General features: G+C 38.9%; 1 protein-coding gene across 3 annotated transcripts in view; it reads left to right on the top strand.

Annotated features, from left to right (window-relative positions):
- EDA7 (embryo sac development arrest 7) overlaps nt 1-22,211 on the top strand; it is a 343,775-nt gene that overhangs the window by 302,779 nt on the left and 18,785 nt on the right. The window lies entirely within an intron of this gene.

Genomic DNA, 22,211 nt, shown 5'->3' with positions numbered 1-22,211 from the left:
GGTTTTTTATGTAGGCATATTATCTTCACTGGTTCGCTCCTTTTTGTCATCTGTGCTCATATTCATTGTTTTCCTTCAAGAAAATTGATGACTAACAATTTAACAGAAAAGGTATCCTGGAAATGGTAGATCTCATTATATATGTACAAAGACATGCATTCATCTAGAAGAAAACATATCTTCTCGTTGACAAGGTCTAAAAATTAGTAGCTTTTTCTTCCCGTAGACAACTATCAATAATCTACTCTCTTGAACTGTTGCCTTAGACAACTATCAATAATATACTCTCTTGAACTTGTTAACTTATGATGACATCATGTTGATTGAGATTCTTTTCCACTGTTCTTTTCATATATCATTTTGATTGTTTTTGCTGAAAACAATAATAAGGTGACATTAAATACTGCTCCCAGTTTTACAAGTCGCAAGATCTAGAATAATACTAGCATCTCTTTGTAATGCCCTCTTCAAATTGAAGGATTAATGAGGGATGAAATAGCCTATCCGACCCCGTAGGCTATAGTCTTGATAAAGGGGTAAAAACCCAATTTTTCCCAATTTCAGTCAAAAGTTGGGTCGGCTAGGGCAAAATAACCCAAAACTAGGGGTTGCACCGACAACCACTCACATCTTGATGCCCATGGAAAAATATATAGATAGAGAGGAGTTGAGATCAAATCATCATCATCAATTCTGGATTGATTCATTTGATGTCATGAGCAAGAGATTTGAGGGTTTTAAGACCCCTTCTCTCCTATCAATTTCGGTGGTGAAAGATTCCACTTTAGCTGATAAATCTCTTTGCATCTTTCTTTGTTTTGTTTGTCGGGTGTATGTTATAGTCTTTCCACGACTAGCTCCATGCACCGGGTACAGCGCGGGGGTCACAAGTGGGTCGACAACCTTTGCTATTGGGGGGTTTGTGGGAGGGGGGGGAGGTAGCGCCCTTGTATAGGGTCCGAGGCAATGTTCCAAGATTTTTTATTTTTATTTTAAATGCGAACACAATAATAGGTGGGAGGACCCAAGGATGGGGGGCAGACCTAAAGACAGTGGGCCTACTTACCCATGGTTTTGTGCATTGGGTTTGCACATGGTTTTAGGGATGACGGTTTTCTGCCTATGGTATTTTCTAGATCCGGTCAATGGAACTATGATTATGTTCTAATCCAGGGTTAGTGGATTGGGGTTTATGAATGCTTTGACATGTATATATATATATATGTAATGTATTGTAACATTGAAAGGAATATAATGAAAGACCAATTTAGTAGTCTTGATTTTGGGATCGAGGAGAAAATCTCTATGAATATTTGTTTTATGCTCTTGCCATTATATATTTTTCTATTTTAAGAATTTGTTTGTAGGTAATTTCTATATAGGGTAAAAACTGAATTTGGTATTAGAGTTGTTTCGACTTCAAGGGGACACCTTTTCTGTTGAGGGGCTTTGCTCGGGCCTATGGTAGACCACTGTTATAGTGGGATATCTATAGGGTCGATTTTTGCGGTGAAAGGAGATGGCGAATAGTGGAAAAACAGAGATCGGAAAATTCAATGGACAAAGTTTTGAGTCGTGGAAGCTCAAGATGGAGGATTTGTTGGTGGATAGAGATCAATGGATCACTTTAGATGTAGGTACGACACCAATAGGAATGTCGATTGAAGACTGGGCAAAGTTAGATCAGAAGGTGAAGAGCACAATACGATTGTCTCTAAGATTCAGTATTGTTGTATGTGTCAGGGGAAGCTACGTCGAAGGCTTTATGGGACAAGTTAGGGACTTTGTATCAATCTAAGTCTTTGGTAAGCAAACTGTTCCTGTGGAAAAAGATGTATAACCTGAGGATGAAGGATGGAGACTCGGTGATAGAGAATCTGAACGCCTTTAATACTGTGGTAAGCCAGTTGTTATCTGTTGATATTAAACTTTCAGACGAAGATAAGTGCATCAGTCTATTGTGTTCTCTACTAGACTCGTGGGATAGTTTGGTTGTTGTTATAGGTAGCAATACAACTACCTTGAAGTTTGATGAAACAGTCTCATCCTTTTGTCGGAGGAGATGAGACGGAAAAATATGGAGAGCCACAATGTAGATGCCTTGTTGGTAAGAAGACGGTCCTAAAACAAAAACAAAAATAAGTCCTCAAGTGGGAGATCTAAATCTTGAGGGAGATCTAAATCTCCAGGAAAACCTAGAAAGGTATGTTGGAAATGCGAAAAAGAAGGGCACTACAAAAAGGACTATAAATCTAAAACTCCTGAGAAAGGAAAGGGATCTCATGATGCTCCTTCTGCAGAGGCAAAAACCACCTCAGATGAAGGTGGGGATGTGTACTTGGATTCTTCAAGTACACATGTAGATCATGAGGCATGGTTGATTGACTCAGGCACATTATTTCACTTCACTCCCCATAGGGAGTGGTTTTGCGAGTATGGGAAATATGATGGTGGTGATGTCTTCCTAGGGGATGATAGGAAGGCCATAATCATAGGATGCGGAAAAGTCAAGCTGAAGTTGCAAGGTGGAAGGATTAGAACACTTCTTGGTGTTCTGCATATTCTTGCATTAGCTAGAAATCTGATTTCTGTAAGCAAGATGGATGATTCTGGTGTAAAATCAATGTTCGAGAAAGATACATGCAAGATGGTTCAAGGAGAATTGTTATTGACGCGGGGAGTTCATATTGGAACTATGTACATGCTTCTAGGTAACACTGTTATTGACGGGTGCAATAGTTCTATGGTTCCTGAAAGTTGAGCAAAAAATCTAGTGGTCTCTGAAGAGAAGACTATGTTGTGGCATCAAACTCTTGGACATATTGGAGAGAAGGGCTTTCGAATATTGTGTGGTAATCGTATAGTAGAAGGTATGTCTAATTGCTCTTTGGATTTTGATTTTTGTGAACATTGTGTATATGGGAAACAGAATCGGGTGAGTTTCCCCTCTAGTGCTAAGAGGGCGAAAGGGATATTAGAGCTTGTGCATAGTGATGTGTTTGGACCTATTTCGATTCCATCTTTGGGTAAATTTGTGTACTATGTATCATTTATAGATGAGTTCTCGAGGAATACATGGAGATATTTCCTTAGGAAGAAATCTAAAGTCTTTGACAGGTTTAAATAATTTAAGTCTCTAGTGGAAAATCAAACAGAGAAGAAGATCAAGGTGTTGAGGACAGATAATGGTGGAGAATTCTGCAAGAAGGAATTTGAAGAGTTCTGTAAGAAGTGTGGTATAGCACGACAAAAGACTACTCCATACCTACCTCAACAAAATGGAGTTGTAGAAAGAATGAACAGGGCGTTGATGGAAAATGCAAGCAACATTCTCAGTGGTGCTGGTTTTGGATAGGAATTTTGGGTAGAGGTAGTGGACAGTACATGTTACCTGTTTAATAGATCACCTTTGTCAGCGTTGGAGGATATGATTCCACATGAGGTATGGGATTGGTAAGAAACCCTCTCTCTCACATCTCAAGGTATTTGGCTGTGATGGGTAGTAAATCTGAAAGGTCTATCTTTATTGGGTATAAGGATGGTTTAAAAGGTTATAAGATTTCGAACCCAGAAACAAAGAAGGTTGTGTACAACCAAGATGTGGTGTTTAGAGAAGTGAAATATGTTATTAAACTTGAAGTCCTACCAAAGGAACTTGAAAATATAGAGTTTGAACTGAAGGAGGAAGAATTAGACTCTACAACAAAACAATAATCAGAAGAGGAAGAGCCACACACTCCAGTTTTGAGAAGATCAGTTCGAGAGAGAAGGCAAACAAAGAGGTATAGTCCATATGCTTTCTGTTAAAATTTTGCTTTATTTGTCACTGATGATGATCCCAGAATTGTTAGGGAAGCAGTGGATTCAGTGGATGGAAAGCTCTGGAAAGAGGCCATGGTTGATGAAATGGCATCTTTGGACAAAAATGAGGCTTGGGATCTAGTGGAGTCGCTGGCTAGAAGGAAACCCATTAGCAACAAATGGGTGTTTAAGAAGAAGATGAATGCAAAAGGAAAGGTGGAGAAATGCAAAGCTTGGTTGGTAGCAAAAGGTTATTCCTAGGTGTCAAGAATTGATTTTGGTGATATTTTTTCTCCTGTTGCCAAGTTAGCTTCTATTAGATTACTTTTATCTATTATCGCTGCTTGTGATTTTGGGGTCGAAGAGATGGATGTGAAGACAACATTTTTTCATGGGGATTTGGAAGAAGAGACCTACATGAGGCAACCAAAAGGCTTTGCGGTGAAGGGTAAGAAAGAACTGGTATGTAGGTTAAAAAAGTCTTTGTATGGATTAAAACAATCGCCAAGGATGTTGTATCAAAAATTTAATACATATATACTAGGACTTGGTTTCACTAGGAGCAAAGCAGATGACTGTGTGTATTTTAAATTAATTGGTGACTGTTATTTATTTGGTCTTGTATGTTGATGATATGTTGTTAATTGGAAATGACAAAGAAACTATCTAGGATTTGAAGACCCAGTTGTCTGCCAAATTTGACATGAAGCATCTTGGTGCTGCAAATTGTATTTTGGGCATGGAAATTAAACGAGATCAGACAAAGAGGAAGCTCTGGTTAAACTGGAAAAAGTATGTTGAGACAATATTGCAGAGGTTTAACATGCATGTGGAGTGGTTAAGTTGTTTACTCACGATCAAAATGCTCAAATACATTGATGTTTATTAACATATTCATATAATTTTTTATTCAGATAAAGGATGATTGTTTACAAGGCTATGGTGGTTCTCCTTTATAGGAGTTGAGTGGCCATGAGCCCAAAAGACACATCCCATTGGACTAATGCCTCCTCAAAATTAATTGAACAACCTAACTTAATTCAAATTATTAACTTAATTATTAATTTATATTTATCTATTAATATTTTTTCATGTCATTATATATATATATATATATATATATATATATATATATATATATATATATATATAGTTATGAAATATTTAATTCATAACATTGTCTCTCCCTTAAAAATGCTTTGTCCTCAAAGTAGAGGCAATATTGGGTGTTGCTGAAGAAAACGTTTTGTCTCCCATAATGAGTCTTCCTCTGGTAGTTTCTTCCATATGATGAGGTACTCCTTAATAGTCTTAGATTGTAATACCTTCTCTTTGGTCGCGAGGATACCTTTAGGTTCTAAGATGATTCCTCCTTCTTCATCAGTGTCGGGTTTCTCTGTTTGATTTTTCCCTAGTACTTTTTTGAGTCTTGATACATGGAGTTGTTGTGGATTCAACAGTTGTCTGGTAGCTTCAGTCCATAAGCCACACTACTTATTTTTTTGATTATTTGGTTTTGTCCATAATATTTAGGCGATAGCTTAGTTTTTCCTTGTTGTTTTAATGATAATTACTTATAGGGCTGAAGTCTAACAAAGGCCCAATCTCCTTCTTCGAACTCTTTTTGGCTACGATGTTGGTGGACTTGTTTCATTCTATTATGTTCCACTGTTAGATTATTTTTTTTAACAAGTTAATAATTCTTTGGTTTTTTTTCTAAGTGGTCCTTTATTGCTTGTACCTTAGAATTGAGTAGCGCAGAATCCTTCAACCTGGGTGGTTCATAGCTATATAGGGCTTGGAAAGGCGTCATTTTAGTTGAAGTATTATAGGTGGTGTTTTACCACCATTCTACTAGGTGTAGCCACCGAGACCATTTGTTTTGTTTGTCGGTGACGAAACAACGAAGATATGTTTCCAAACATTTATTTACAACTTCAGTTTGACCATTTGTCTGAGGGTGATAAGCCGAAGTAACATTGAGAGATATTCCTGCTTGGTAGCAGAAATATTTCCAAAAATTTCCTTTAAATTTTGCGTCTCTATCACTGACAATAACCTTGGGAAAACCATGTAGTTTGTAAATGTTTTTACAAAACACATCTGCAATTTGCTTAGTTGTGTCAGTTTTTTTATTGCCACCAAGTGGGCATATTTAGTGAGTTTGTCGACTACGACAAATATCTTGTCCTTACCCTCAGAGATAGGTAGTCCTTAAATGAAATCCATTCTGATTTCCTCCCATTTTGATCTGGAATATGTAATGGGTGTAATAAACCAGGGGTTGGGATATTTTCACTCTTATTTATCTTACAAACATCACATTCCGCGACATATTTTTGGACTTCCTTACTCATCCCTTCCAATAGAATGATTTTCAAATGTTGTAGTAAGTTTTGAAGAATCCGACATGCCCAGCTGCAGGAGAATTGTGAGATTCCTTTAGAATTTTCATTCTAAATTTGGATGTTGGGGTTAGGTAAATTCTACCTTTGTACCATAATGTCATTTTTCCATTCAAAATTGGCATATTGACTGATATTTTCAATCATAGAACCATAATCCAAATCCTTGGCATACTCAACTCGTATTTCATCTAACCACTCAGGAACAACTACCAAGGCGGCACATGTTGTGTTGTCATCATCCTTACGTGAGAGTGCATCAACTACAACATTTTCCTTTCCCTTTTTGTGCAGTATTTCTAGGTCGAATGCTGAAAGTTTCTCCATCCACTTTTGTTGTTCTGTTGACAATGTTTTTTGTTGAAGTAGAAATTGAAGAATATTGTGATCAGTTTGGTTGAGAATTTACTTTCGAGTAGGTACTGTCACCATTTAGTTAAAGCATGTATGATGGCAAACATCTCCTTTTGGTAAGTTGATTTCAAGCTTTCTCATTTGTTAAACTTCCTGCTCTCGAAGGCTATAGGGTGGTTGTTTTGCATTAATATTGCCCCAATTCTGAACCTCGAAGGATCACATTCGACTATAAATAGTTTGGAGAAGTTTGGAGTTGCTAGTACTGGTGTGGTTGACATCACTTCTTTTAGATTTTCAAAGCATTCTTTTGCCTGGTTATTCCATTGAAAAGTGTTCTTTTTTAACAAGTTGGTATGGGGCAGTGTCAAATGTGCATAGTTTTTAATGAACCTTCGGTAATACCCGATTAACCCTAGAAATCCTCTTAGTTTTGATATGTTCTTGGGTTTGGGCCATTCTTTAATTGCTTTGATTTTATTGGGGTCCACCTTGACTCTTTCCCTGGATATAATGTGTCCCAGGTATTCAACTTCCTTTTTCCCAAAGGTACATTTTGATAACTTGGCGTAAAATTGATTCTTCTCTAATACAGACAGTACTTCCTCTAGATGCTTGAGGTGCTCCTTCCATGTCTTACTGTAAACGAGAATATCGTTGAAAAAGACTAACACAAATTTTCACAAGTATGGGTGGAAAAGTTCGTTCATGTTTGTGCTTGGAAGGTGGCTTGCACATTTGTTAACCCAAATGGCATAACCTTAAACTCACAGTGCCCTTTGTGAGTTCTAAATGCAGTCTTTTCGACATCTTCTAATCTCGCTCGAATTTGATAGTAATCTGATCTCAAATCTAATTTTGAGAAATATTTTGCTCCTTGGAGTTCGTCCAACATTTCATCAATGAATGGAATCGAAAATTTGTGTTTAATAGTAATTTTGTTTAATCCATGTAATCTATACACAACTGGAAAGATCCATCTTTCTTTCTGACCAATACCACTGGTGCAACGTATGGACTTCTACTTTTCGTAATGACTCCATGCTTTAGCAGATCTTGTATTAATCGTTCTATTTCTGTTTTATGATGATGGGGGTAGCGATATGGCTTTACATTTACTGGTGTTGAATCTGGTTTGACTTCAATGATATGTTCAATTTTCCTTTCAGGGGCAATTTCATCGGTAGATCTTGGAAAACCTTTTCATATTTCTGGATTAGGGATGAAACTTCAGATTGTTGGTGAACCCCTTCCATCGATAATAACTCTAACTGTTGACATTGTGCAACAAATACTGGGGCTCCCTTTCGAATAAGCTTTTTCATTTGCTGAGTAGAAATGACTTGGGTAGGTGGGGCTTGGAACCCAAACAACTTATACTTCCTTCCATCCATTTTGAACTTAATGAACTATTTTTGGTGATATGCCGATTATGTCCCTAGTGTTTGCAACCATTGTACTCCTAAGACAACGTCTAGTCCTCCTAAAGGAATTGTATAAAAACTAGACTCCATTTTGTATTCATTCAGTTGCATTTTAACTTTATGGCACTTTCCTACTCCATCTATTCGTTTTCCATTTGCCACCATAACTTTTAAATCTGCTATGGGGTAGGCAAAAATGTTCAGTCTTTTTGCGACATTGACATCTATAAAGTTGTGTGTACTTCTTGAATCTATTAAAACAATAACGTTTTGTTTCTTGATATGTCCTTTAAGCTTCAGTGTTTGTGGTTGAGCTATCCCTGTGATGGTTGCCAGAGAAATTCGTGGCATATCTTCTTCTAGGTTTGGATTAGGGGTCTCGTAAACTTCATTGTTCTCTTCGTCGAAGCTATCTTCTGAAGATTCTTCTTCTTGTTCTGCTTCGCAGTTGTAAAGTTTTTGCGTAGTGCATCTGTGCCCTGGGGAATATTTGTCTCTACATGTCCAACACTTGCCATCCCTTTTTCTTTCAACATTAGACTGTTGTTTTCCTCCATTGCACATTGGTGGTGGAACATACTTACCAGTGTTTTCTGAAGACGATTTACTTGACTTCCCCTTGGAGTAGTTGTTTAATTTTCCATTACTGGCATATGGCGCTTTATGGAGTTTATATTTCCGCTTAATAATTATTGCTGCATGTCTAACATCTTGAATGGTTTAGGGTTTATATAGTTTTAATTTTTCCGAATATAATCCTTAAGGCCACAACGATACATTTTTAACAGCTCTTCGTCTGAGAATCTCCTTGCCTTATAGCTAATACTTCCCATTCGTCGGTGTATTCACTCACTGAACTTTTATGTTTGAGGTGAACAATTTTTTCGTAAACATCATCTTCTTCTTCGTCATGAAACCTTTTTAGTAGGGCGTTTCTAAAATTTTCCCAATTGAACGAGCGAGCTGCATATTTGTTAGACCACCATAGGAACTAATCATATGCTTCCGCTTCCAGATTGTTGGATGCGGTCATGACCTTGTCTTGTTCACCTATTGGCGAGTTTGCTTCGAAAATGGTGTCCATTTTATTTACCCATACAATGGCGCCTTTATGGTCCTTACCATTGTACTTAGGTAATTCTCTTTTAATTTTAAGGTAGTCTTTGTCGGGGAACTTTGTCTAGTACTAACTTTCTTCAAACTGTATATGTGGTACTCGTGGATTTTCATGCATCGATGGAAATCCATGACTTGGAAAAATTCTGCCTTTCAGAGTCTTTGGACTTTGCGTAGCTGAGGGATTAAAATGTGGATTGCCTCCTCCTATAAATTGGCTCATCATGCTCTTTATTTCTATGATATTCTCTGCCATTTGGTCTTGGCTCTTCCCAAATTCATCTTGCTTTTTTTCGACATAGTCAAGGCGCTTGCGCATTTTGTCTAGTTCTTCTTGAAATTTCTTAGAATTGTCATCATTATTACTGCTTCCCATTTTGTTCTTCTTTTTCCTCATAGACCCAATTTTTTTTTAGTAATTATGTGTATATATACATATATTTTTGAATAAATATATTAATATACAACTTATTAAAGCTATATAATATCGTTTATATTAAATGAATTTACTAAAACTATATTAAAGTATTATAATACAGTGTCAAACAATATCAGACACAAAAAAAGACGTGATTTGAATGGGTTACGATGGGTCACGCTATTGACCAACGTTGATTAAACGTGGACCAAAGATATGATGCTGTTGAGCAACGAACAATCATTAATGGAACAGTCAAGGATAGTTTGTGGCCAATGGAGGGACAATGCAACTAAGGGTTGGTGGACGTGTACAACATAGTGCATGTGGACAGTGCAACAAAACAGTCACCAATGGAACAATCAAGGACGCTTTGTGGACAAATGGAGGGATAACGCCACGAAGGGCTGGTGGACAGCAGGCCCGGAGGGTCGGTGGATGACATGTGGAAAGGGCGTCGAGCAACGTATGGAAAGCTTGGGATTCAGGTTAATTCTCTGCTCAAGAAGTCTCCAAATAGAACACATAGGGAGCGAGTGGCTCTGATACTAGTGGAGTGGTTAAATTTTTTACTCATGGTAAAAATGCTTAGATACATTGATGTTTATTAACATATTCATATAAATTTTTATTCAGATAAAGGATGATTGCTTACAAGGCTATGGTGATTCCCCTTTATAGGAGTTGATTGGCCATGGGCCCAAAAGACATGTCCCTTTGGATTGATGCCTCCTCAAAATTAATTAAACAACCTAACTTAATACAAATTATTAACTTAATTATTAATTTTTATTTATTTATTAATATTTTGTCATGTCATTATATATATATTTATGAAATATTTAATTCATAACAACAAGATAGTAAACTGGTCAAGATACCTGTTCCTGTAGGTGTAAAGTTATCTACTGAACAGTGTCCCAAGACATAGGAAGAGGAAGAGGACATGTCCTGTGTTGCATATGCAAGTTCAGTTGTTACCCTGATTAATGCAATGGTTTGCACTAAACCAGACATTGCACATGCAGTGGGAGCATTGAGTAGGTTTATGTGAAAACTAGGGAATGAGCATTGGACAACAATGAAGCGAGTTTTTAGGTATTTGCGTGGAACTAGTGATTATGGTTTGCGATAGCAAGGAAGACAAGGATTGGACAAAGTTTTGGACATACAAGCTTTCTTGATGCAGACTGGGCTGGAGATTTGGATCAGAGAAGATTTACAAGTGGGTAGGCATTTAACCTATTTGGAATAGTCAGTTGGATGAGCAAGAGACAATCTGTGGTGGCACTTTCAACTACATAGGTTGAATACATGACAACCACTCATGCAAACAAAGAAGCAATTTGGTTGCAGATATTGTGTTCAAGTATGGGGTTGGTACAAAGAACTATAAGGATAGATTGTGATAGCCAAAGTGCAATTTTCTTGGCAAAGAACCTTGCTTATCATTCAAAGACAAACCACATTGTTGTTCAATATCATTTTGTGAGGGATATGGTTGAGGACAAAAAGGTGTTGCTGGTAAAGGTGGACACATTGAAGAATGTTGTAGATGCATTGACGAAGTCTGTGAGTACTGAGAAGTTTTCTTGGTGTAGAGAAACAATGGGCATTGCAAGTCTGGACCAATGACTAAGCTCTCTTGTGACCCTCTGTGTGGAAAGAAAACAACAAGTGGGAAAATGTTTGGTGTGTTATATTCTTTCCACGACTAGCTCCAAATATTGGGGGCAAAGCCAAAGATGGTGGGTGTACCTACCCATGGTTTTGTGCATGGTGTTTGCACATGGTTTTAGGAATGATGGTTTTTTTCCCATGGTATTTTGTAGATCTAGTTAAGGGAACTACGGTTATGTTCTAATCTAGGGTTATTGGATTAGGGTTTATGAATGCTCCGACATGTATATATATGTATTGTAACATTGAAAGGAATATAATGAAAAATGAATCTAGTAGTCCTGGTTTTGGGATCCAAGGGAGAATCTCTGTGTATATTTGTTTTATGTTCTCGCCATTATATATTTTTCTATTTTAAGAATTTGCAGGTAATTTCTGTACTGGGTTAAAACCTACATTGTTCTGGCAAAGGGTATTTCTTCATTATCAAGGAGCATTGAATTATCTCCAAAGCAACATCTGCGGCAGGGTTCTAATACACCTTAAAGTTAGATGAGTATTTTTCTCTAAAACTAAGTCTATACAGATTGGGTGATGGTTAGCCAGTTTTATGAGCACGCTGCAACCCCAAGGTTGGTGCTCACCAATTTACTGATTTATTGAGGGAGAATTATAATTCTGTGCAGTGAATTATCTTGCCCTATCTGAGATCCATGTTTTTCCATTCTACAATAAAGCACAAGTCATCCTGAAATAGTTGTAAGAACTAAATTACTCTCAGGTAGGATCCGAGACTACAGGAGTGGAACCGTATTTATTGAGGTTGAGCAGGACCCGTCTACTTCCAAATTCGTGGTTCTTGTAACAAGTCGATCTTCATTGGTTAATTATTTGAAGCAAAGACCCACCAATTCAAAATCTCGAAGGAGGGTACCTTCCTGTAACAAAACAATTGAGATTTGGTGGAAGCACAAAGGGCAGACCCAAAATATTGGAATGTGAATTTGAGGCATCTAGGTTTTTTTAAAGTAAATCCAAAGTCCTGAAGGAGGGTGCTGAATTGTATCACGAGCAAAAAGGGAACTCTACAAAAGATCCAAAATTTGGCGGTGGACCAGAGATAGTTCATTTAAGCGAAAGTCGTGTAGGAATTCTAGCTCATGGATTGGGCATATTTATGGTTAGAGTATCATCGCATTAGTTTGATTTATCACTATTGGACATGGATTTACTATTGTATGGATCTATACATGGTTCTAGAATGATTATACAATTGTGTGGATTTGTTGAACAATGACCTTGTACTGTTTGATTATTGCATTGTTGTGTGAAAAATTAAATTTATTGAGCAATAATATTGTTTTGTTGACTTATCGCACAAGTGAACAACTAGTATTGTTTATTATAGTAATTGTATTATCAGAAGAAGAAACCTTATTGGAACCCTAGTGCCCTATGAAACCCTAGTGCAAAATTGCCCTAGGATATTACAGTGGTATCAGAGTGCAAGCATCCTTCCAGCGTGTGATTTCATGAGCCTTGTATGCTTCCAACAGATACCAACAACATCACAGTAAGAAAGAGAAGGAACAAACATTGTTCAACCATGGGGGAAAGAGCAAGGGAAGGAGAACAAGATCCTGGCATCTTGTTCAATGTAGTACTCTAGGGGCAACAATAAATGACATGCATATTACTGCAAGGACAACAACAACGACAACAATTGATCTAATGGAAACGGGATTTAGCTCAAGTATTAGCTCACGGGCAACACCAATTCAATTAGCTAATGGCTCAACACTAGGGTAACTTAAACATTGCAGGCAACAAGAAGACCACCATTGAAGTTTGCAGAAACCATAACCCTGGTCCTCTTTCCCACGCTAACACTAGGGCAACCAACAACAAAAATACCAGGTTGTTACTTCCTTAATTTATAAATAATCAAGCAACAACAATTCTAGACTCTAGAAGCAAAAAAGCCAAATAAACTCTTTGATGACTATTTTCAGGAGTATGTAGCACTGGAAGAGAACACTCGAGGAACCCTTACCTTCCGAGAATACAACAATATTAGATTCCAAAATGGACCCACGATGGAATTTTGATCTAATGCGCAAGGTAAGTAAACTTTCCTTCCCCTTAGTTGATGGATCATCTAAATGTTAAAGAAGGGTTGGGTTGCAAAATTTGGATTCCTATTTCAGACTCAAACCTATGTTAGAAGCAAACGTCATCCAATTCACAACACTACACTGAGAAGGAGACACACATGATTGGTGGTATCATTGACTCGTCAGTTTGGGGCATGCAAACATCACTTATGTACACTTTACGTGAAGGCTGATAAATATATTTGATCAAAAGAACCCATACATACATTTGAAGAATTAGCGCAACTCAAACAAACTAGATCACACTAAGAATTTATTGTGGAATTTGAACGAATTGCAATCATGGTGACACATATCGGAAGAACGATTAGCATGCTTTTACTGAGGAACTCGCCGAACCCCTATAAGGCTGGTTCAACGCATTCAATCCCGCAACCCTTCAAGATGCCATCAAGAAAAATCGAGACATGGGAAATGCAACAACTAAAGCTAAGGCTCCATCCAAGCCTCCCATCCCTTAGAAAGATAAGGAGAAGAAGCCCTTTCAAAGAGACTGGTTGGATGAGGAAACTCGAAGCGAACTAAGTCAGAAGAAGTTTTGCTTCAATTTCAAGGAACCATGGGAATCAAAACATCGCTGCTTAGGCAAGGGGTAGATTCACTACATCGAAGTGGTCATTGACGACGAGGATGAAGGAGAAGAACCCACATCAAATGATAAAGAACCTGCTCCTAATGTTCACCCCATGGGAGAACCAACATAGGAGGAAACTAAAAAGGAGGAAAAGCCCAATGAGGAGAAGATGACCTGACCATAGGTTAAAATTGCTACTCAGTCAGGAACCTCTAGACATTACGCCTTCAGTATCAAGGGGGTCATCAAAGGACAATGCTTCATATCATTGATTAATTGGGGAGCTACACACAATTTGAGGGTACTCCGACACGCCCCCCTTGTGTGTCTCCTTACATCTGCATCCCCCTATCCCAGAGTCTTGGTGGAACATTGAAAATATGTTGCTGAGCTTCTTGAAAGATTTGCTAGAATGTAGGTCCTGTTAGAAAATCAAAAAGGCAGAAAGATTTTTTTTATTGATAATTTCTTGTGATATTCTTATGTTTTCTTATGCTCTTCTTTTATCTTTGGTTCATCAAGCAATTACCAGAACAATAACACAAAGATCACAAACACCAAATGTAGGTGGACAGCCAAGGCAAAGCCCCTATCTAGGGGAAAACCCAGTAAACAACTCTTCCTTAATAATTTCACGCGATGATTCAATATTTCTTGACCTAGACTCAAACTTCCTCCAACAACAAAGTTAACCCTTCCCTTCTGCACATGATAACCTTCCAACAACAACTTTGACCTAGATGCAGCAACAGAACTTCGACCCAATAGTAGCCCAGTAAAATCTTCGAGCCAGTAGTTAGCCCAACAAAACTTCGACCCAATGGAAACTTTGATCCAACCGAATCTTCGACCTCCTAGAAGTAACCCAACAGATCCACACGTGTGAGAGAGATGTTCCAAAAATTTGACCTTCCAGCAATTCTTCTCCTTCTTTTGCAACTTCACACTTTTTCTGCTCCTTCTCTTTGATATTGAACTTGTGTGTGAGATGTCTTCCAAATGAATCGCACTGCTTGTATATATACCCTTTTCTGAAGTTCGATTTACCCTCTTGTAGGCCGACTTGATTAGGTAAGGGCTGAATTGGTGTGGAGGTGGCAAATGACTTATTTTACTCAATATTAGTTCTTTTTACATGATTCAAAAAGTCCAAGAAGGGTCTCTTTAAATGGAAAATGACTCTAATGACTAAGGAAAAAGACCTAGAAGTCCTTAGTGGGGACTTTGACCTAAAACATGATGACCCAAACATGAAATCCATGCTTTAATAAGTCATAATAATAATAATTTCTTTTTCTTTCTTTTGATAAATACATTTCATTATGACTCAAATATAATTATGACCACTGAACCTAGTCACATTCTTCAACACTCCCTCTTAACTAGGAAGGTATTCATACATACATATACAAGTATATGGAAGATCTCAAAACACATGAACCATGAAGAGTTTAGGCACTTACGGTGCCACAGACTAGATTCTTGACCAAGGCAATCTATCCAGGTGGGACTAAGATGGACTAAAGCTTTCAGCCTCTCTAGGTACCATTAGGCTTACTTGCTAACCATCAACCCAGGGAATTAGGTGCGTAATGCAAGGTCAAAGCTCTATGACCAACGCCACCCTCCCTACTACTTCGGGAACTAGACATCAACACATATGCCAACCAGATGTCCTCCTAGGCATTTTACACACACAATGCCTCAACACATCAAATCTCTCTAACCTCAAGCATGCTTTTCAAAAACTTCGAGAGATTTACCTGAACAATCACAACCCCAATCAGTAACAATCTTTCAAATACTCATGAGTAAACACAAACCTTTGGGGTCTTCAGAAATCTTGATGTTGCTTCACAATTTATCATAGTAGGACTTAAAGGCTTCCCAACAAGTCTAGACAGAAGTTTCTTCAATCATATAACTTCCTTTCCTACTTCATATACAATGACAACGGAATCATGCTTTCTTTCTTTCAGCAACACCTCAATATATATTATATAATTTCTTTTTCAAGGTATCCATCATGACTATAATATGCCCTCCCTCTCAACTTTTGGGAGTTATGCTCTTTCCTTTATCCAGGCTCCCACTTAACTTAGGGATATCAAGTTCTTTCTATGACATCGAATAATCTTTCATGGCTTCCATCCTTCTTATCTGAGTCATCTAGATCATCATTCATATAACTTCCTTCATCATGCTTATTAATCAAATCAACTTTACTTATGAATATCTTCAGCCTCTTGAAGATTATGCACCTGCACAACTTTAAACAACAAGTACAACCAAAATACATATATAGAAGCATGAATTTAACTCTATCAAAATCATACAATAATGGAAGCATTAGACTTTAGACATCGAATACCTAAACTTATAGGTTCATAATCAACAAGGGACGTATACTTTTATACTTCAACTTCTTGCTCGGGTTAGGAACCCTAGATCACATCAGTAACTCAAACAAGATATCAGTCTCATTATATTTAGAGTCTCAATATTTCTTCTAGAGATATGACATACTATAATATATTGCGAACCCTAGAAGCAATTCAAACAAGTACACTTACATTGTATCTAACAACTTTAGAATTTATATGTTATGCTTCCACTAGGAATTGAAGAATCTAGGGCATGTATAATTACATTGATTCTTCGCTACATGATAACAATTTGTGAAGTGTTTAAACAATTTATCGTAGCTTGATGTTTACTTCATTATTAGCATGTGTATATTGACTTCATCAAATTGTTATAAAAAAACAAAAGAGACAAGAACACAAATGTTTGGCTATCTGCTAGGGCCAAACCTCTCCCTCTTGGAGAGGAAAACCCATGTGTAAATTCTTCTTATAGAGATTCCATTGACGAATACCAAGACCATGACCCTTGACATACTCTGCCTCTCCAAGACCAAGCCATCAATCCTCTTACCCAAGCACTGCTGAGATCATCATCTTGCTGCTCCTCCAGCTAGGTCACTGCAGCACCATGATTGCTTCATTAAGGTCTTCTTCACTGTTGTAGCCTTCATCGAGGTTATGATCTATAGGAACAAGATCATAACTGAAGTAGTGTCATGACTGTACATTAATCTAGATTGAGATAATCTTATACTATGATGAGATCCTTTCATCATCATGTTTAGTCACCAAGACCTTGACACTGCTTCTTTTCATTATGGCGAGGCTGCTCCTTCTCGTTACATCGAAACTGAGATCATTGATCTACAAGATCAATATCCATCACTGCTCTTTGTAGCACGTCAAGGCTGTATCACATTTAATCAGAATGTTGTGGTAACCAATGAGACTGTATGTCTCTCCTCACATGTATGCTGAGGGTTTCTACCATCATGGAAACTTACTGAGATAATATAGTTCTACACCATTGTAGTTGCTAACAACGTGATCTTTATTGAGCCAAGGTAGGCCGAGGATAGTCCACCTACTGTGTATGCCGATAATGAAACAGTGACATTACTTTCATTTTCATATGCCCAGATCTCATACAACCCTGCTCTATTCTTCCGAATTTATCTCCTTCAGATCATATATATGCTGAGAAGGGATAGACCTTGGTTTTGCTGCTCCTTATGCCTATTCGAGGAGGCAGCATAACCTTAGATCTATCCCACAGAGAAATACGGATTTGTTGTAGCTTCTTACTGCGGCTCCTTGACTTTGACTGCGGCTCCTTAACCTTGACTGTGGCTTACTGCGACTCCCTTCTCTATTGATTGCGGCTCCTTAACCTTGACTGTGGCTTACTGCGGCTCCCTTCTCTATTGAATGCGGCTTACTGCGGCTCCTCTTCCTCCATTGATTGCGGCTTACCCTTCATTGCGGCTCATCAGAGACATCCGAAATTTTATGTTTCATTTTTGTCTACCCTTCATGGGTATTTATAGTGGTCATCCATATATGTAAACCGACCTTAACTCATGAACAAACATGTCCATTATTTCAAGTCAACATTTATACATTTTAATTCATTTCTTTGTAGCCGACGTGATCATTTCCTTATTGCTTTGCTTGCAGACTTCGGAGGGCTTGATTTGAGGCATTGATCTTGGTCTTGGAGCGCTGTTACACTAGTTGAAGACTTGTACACATTTACATGGACCCATGGCATGATTCTTTGACATAGAAATAAATTCTAAAGACATCAAGAAGAAGTCTTTCACATAATGACACCTCTTGCTCATGAAACCCATGCAACAAGATTACAAAGATAATTTATTCTCTTTTATTACATCAAATACAAAGATCATGTCATTATGCAGACTGAACCTAGTTACACTTTCTTCAACATGGTTTAATGCAAACCCTAGATTCCATGCATCAGAGACTAAACCTTCGATGACAACAATCAAAACCAATCACAACATAGTCTATGGTTTCAACTAAATGACCAACTTTTACTAGGGTTTGTTGTCAACCCTAGATTTTATCATCATAATGGAAACACTATCACCATATCCTAGAATATCAAACTTCTACAAGGGCTTAGTTGCAAACCCTAAACTTCGCACATTATAAGCATCAACAATTTGGTTAGCACATATCCATATCTAGGGTTTCATAATCATGCACAAGCATCTTGTTGATTTCTGGTAGCATCAGATGTGCTCTAAGTCTCAAATTTTGCAGGGAGGTTTGGGCACATGTATTCCAAAGAACCCAGAAAGCGTTTTGGGAAATTCCGCCTGGAGATAGTTTTATTAAAATAATTAGTTATATTTAATGGGACCATAAGTCTAAACTTAGGAAATTAAAATAATTAATGGGTATTAATCTCACTATGGGTGTAACTTCTAAAGAAGATGAGGATCAAGCAGAAATGATCTTAGACATTGATTAGCTTCTAATCTGGGTCATTGAATGTCAAGGCGAAGATTATTTAAGGAGGCTTGAGGGTTATTTGGAAGACACACAGAGAGTTGATCAGTCAGATCGAATTGTTGAAGCTAGAGGTAGCGTAGTAATTTCGTACTGATCAAGCAGAGGGGCAGAGAGAGTTTTGGTTGGAGGATCTTTTCTGGAGCCAAGAAAACACATTGCCTAGAGAGGCAGAGAGACACACAAAGGAGGCAACGCAGTGCCTAGAGAGGGTGGCACATAGCTAAGAAGGGCTCACGTAGGGCGCACACAGAGCAACGTAGAAGCCTTCCATGCAAAGGTTCGATTTTTGCTGAGGAGGTTGACGTTCTGAGCCAGGAGGGTTGGAGTCAGCTCCTGAGAGCAAATCGATCCAGCAAGGAGGTGACGCAGTGCCGTAGAGGCTGACGTAGGCCCACGCAGTCACTGTGCAGGGGCAGTGCAAAAGTAGCCGGGGACTTGTTGGTTCAACCATTGGATCAGCGGGGACTTGCAGTGTAGAGTGAGGTAATCTCACTAATTTCTTTTGCCGAGTGATATTCTCTGTACTAGATTGCCAGCAAGGCATCCAAAGATTATATTCAGAAATAACTTCTGCTTAATAATAAAAACCCTCAGATCTGCTGCATCGGTTTTCTCACATTGGGTTTTTTCAGGGATGTTTTTCCAAAAACAACTGTGTCATTTGTGTTGTATCTCTCTATTGTTTAGTTTCTTGTTTCGGCATAATATTTAAAATGGTGTAGGCTACAGTGTATGTATTTCAATGTTTGCTGTAGGAAACTGCAAATATCTTGTTCATGTAAATCTAACAAGTAGGAGAAATATCATCAGTTGCTGTCGTGGGGATATTCCCATTTAGGAATTTTCACATGGTATCAGAGTAGTGCAGGTGAGACAAGAAGAACAATGCAGAGAATCCAGCGCTGAGCAGAGAAGGAGATTGAATAGTTGCAGGAGGCAGCAATTCGAATCCGTAGAGGGATTGCACTGTCCAAGCAAGAAGGGCTGAATTTTCAAGGAAAGTTTCTCTGTGATTGAGTCGACAGAGAGGAAGGGCTTCTAGATCGAAATATTGTCGTGCCAGAGGGAGCAGTGCAGAGCCTCAGCGTGAGGAAGAGTTGGTGTGACACAATTTTTTCAGATGCAAATTGTTGGGCTAAAAGACGTCAGAAGAGATAGGAGAAGCACAGTGAGGGAATTTTTCCTTAGTAGACTTCCCGCCAAGAAGTTCGTTTTCTTATTAGCTGAGCAACAACAGTAAGAAACAAAGAGGAGCAATTCGACATTTTCGTGGCATAAATAGCAACCAATAGGTTGAGAGATTAGGATAGGTTGGATGGGGCATCCAACTATGTCATTTGGAAGGAAAGGATCTCATTACTTCTAGATGAGCATTTTCTCAAGGCCTATGTAGACAACATGGTGGTTGTGTCTGCAGATGCAGATCCGCTGAAGAAGTATCAGGCAGAAATGGTGAAGGCCAAGAGGATGATCCTTGACGGAGTAAAGGATCACGTGGTTTGTCATGTTGCTAGCAAAGGGACTGCTAAGGAGATGTGGGATGCATTGGCAATGCCATATCAAGGATCTTCCGAGCAGCAGAAGATGTACTTAGAGCGAAAACTGAGATCTGCGTAGATGCAGAAGGGGGAGCGCATAGATCCGTTCCTCACAAAGCTTCAGGCGACCCGGGGCTAGTTAGCAGCTATGGGGTCTACAACTCAAGGTTCCAAAATGGTGAGACTGGCCTTAAACGTAGTCTCAGAAAAGTGGCAAGTCTTTGTCCAAAGCATCTTGGGTAGGGCAGCTTTGCCAAATTGGGATAGTATGTGGGTAGCTCTCAAGCAGGAAGAGCTGAGGAGAGATCTAGTCAAGTGCAAGCTTGACAGAAGCAACAACAGTGGGTCAAAGCCCAAGGAGGAGGAAGAGAATGCAACCCTTGCATCCAACGGGCAACAAGAGAAACAAAGGCAGAAGGATGTCTCGAAGATCAAATGCTTCAGGTGTGGTGAATTGGCCCACTACGCAACATGGTGTCCTCTTAGGAAGAAGGACAAAGATGAGAAGCATGATCTGAAGGTTGCAGCCGCGAAGATCGAGGAGGATGAGTTTTTCATGACAGCCGAGATACCTCCAGGAGGGAGGTGGGCTGATTTGGAGCTGTAGTTCGAAAGAGCTACAAATGGGCAGGATCCTTGAGGAGCTCACCTCTCAGATCAATACCTTGCTATGGGAGCCCATATCAGTGGTAGTAGGATGCACAAAGTGTCAGATGGTGTAGAGGAGCATTGGAGCGAGAGATGCTGTGGCTAGAATGCCAAGTTTGAGCAGCGCAGTGCAGAGTTGTAGCAGTGCAGTAACACAACAACGCAGTGGCTTCAGAGGGATAACGTATGACTAGCAACAGCTAGATCTTCAGCATTGAGATGCATCTATGCTGAACACTTGTTCAGTAATTTGGCATGTTTTTCCGTTGCTGATGAAGGAGCAACAATAGTTTGTAGTGCAGGAGCTGTTGGTAGTGGCAGAGCTAGCAGAAGCACAAATGCAACACTTGAGAGGGAGCTGTAGTACAGATGCAGTGTTGATAGTGGCAGTGTCAGCAACAATACAGTTGCAACAGGAGCACAGTAGTTCATGGACAAAATGTTAGACATCATCAGCACAGAGGACGATGTTATGAAGTTAGGGTGATGTTTCAGGGAGAGGCATTACTTGAGCAAATTCCTCGCTAAGAGGGAGTGTTGATTTCTGGTAGCATCGGATGTGCTCTAAGTCTCAAATTTTGCAGGGAGGCTTGGGCATATGTATTCCAAAGAACCCAAAAAGCGTTTTGGGAAATTCCTCGCAGAGACTGTTTTATTAAAATAATTAATTATTTTTTATGGGACCCTAAGTCTAAATTTAGGAAATTATAATAATTAATGGGTATTAATCTAACTATGGGTGTAACTTCTAGAAGAAGACAAGGATCAAGTAGAAATGATCTTAGCCATTGATTAGTTTCTAATCTGGGCCGTTGAATGTCAACAACAAGATTATTTAAGGAGGCTTGAGGGTCATTTGGAAGACACGCAGAGAGTTGATCAGTCAAATCGAATTGTTGAAGCTAGAGGCAGCGCAATGATTTTGTAGTGATCAAGCAGAGAGGGGCAGAGAGAGTTTTGGTTGGAGGATCTTCTCTGGAGCCAAGAATACTTAGCGAAGAGGCAGAGAGACACATAGAGGAGGCAGTGTTGTGCCTAGAGAGGGTGATGTTGACCCAGGAAGGGCTCACATAGGGCCCATGCAGAGCAGTGCAGAAGCCTTCCACGTAGAGGTCTGAAATTTGTTGAGGAGGTTGATGTTCTGAATCGGGAGAGTTGGAGTTAGTTCCTGAGAGAAAATCGATCCAGCAAGGAGGTGACGCAGTGCCTTAAAGGTTGACGCAGGCCCACAC

The sequence above is a fragment of the Pinus tabuliformis genome, chromosome X, assembly GCF_031772625.1.
Source record: "Pinus tabuliformis cultivar Carrire ecotype Pingquan chromosome X, CPIR1, whole genome shotgun sequence".
Lineage (NCBI taxonomy): Eukaryota > Viridiplantae > Streptophyta > Pinopsida > Pinales > Pinaceae > Pinus > Pinus tabuliformis.
This window is presented reverse-complemented; position numbering and strand designations above follow the sequence as displayed.